This window comes from Pteropus vampyrus, unplaced genomic scaffold (genome assembly GCF_000151845.1).
Source record: "Pteropus vampyrus isolate Shadow unplaced genomic scaffold, Pvam_2.0 Scaffold237, whole genome shotgun sequence".
NCBI lineage: Eukaryota > Metazoa > Chordata > Mammalia > Chiroptera > Pteropodidae > Pteropus > Pteropus vampyrus.
The window spans coordinates 189,330-189,677 of record NW_011889018.1 but is presented as its reverse complement, the minus strand read 5'-3'; positions in this window follow the sequence as shown (position 1 = coordinate 189,677).

The following is a 348-nucleotide window of genomic DNA, read 5'->3' as shown; positions in this document are numbered from 1 at the left end:
GCATAGTAGAAAATAGCAAACTACTTTCTACTTACTGTGTCCCGGGAGTGACAGGGCCTAGCGTATCTTAACAACATAAATGATGCTTAAAACGTGCTAATTGGGCTCAATTATCAATCTTTTTCTCTCTGCTAGAAAAGGGACAAAGATGTTTGGCCCATCGATATGAAAAAAAAAACTGAAAAAGACTGATGAGAAAAGAGGAAAGAAAAATCTATCAAGAGCCATATCTTCCTTTGACAAATGTAAATATTTGTTTTAAACAATAATTTCCACTACCTTGGTTCCAAGTAGTCACATACTGGCTCTTTGTTACCTGAGGAGACTGCAGAATGAAAACAAAATTCA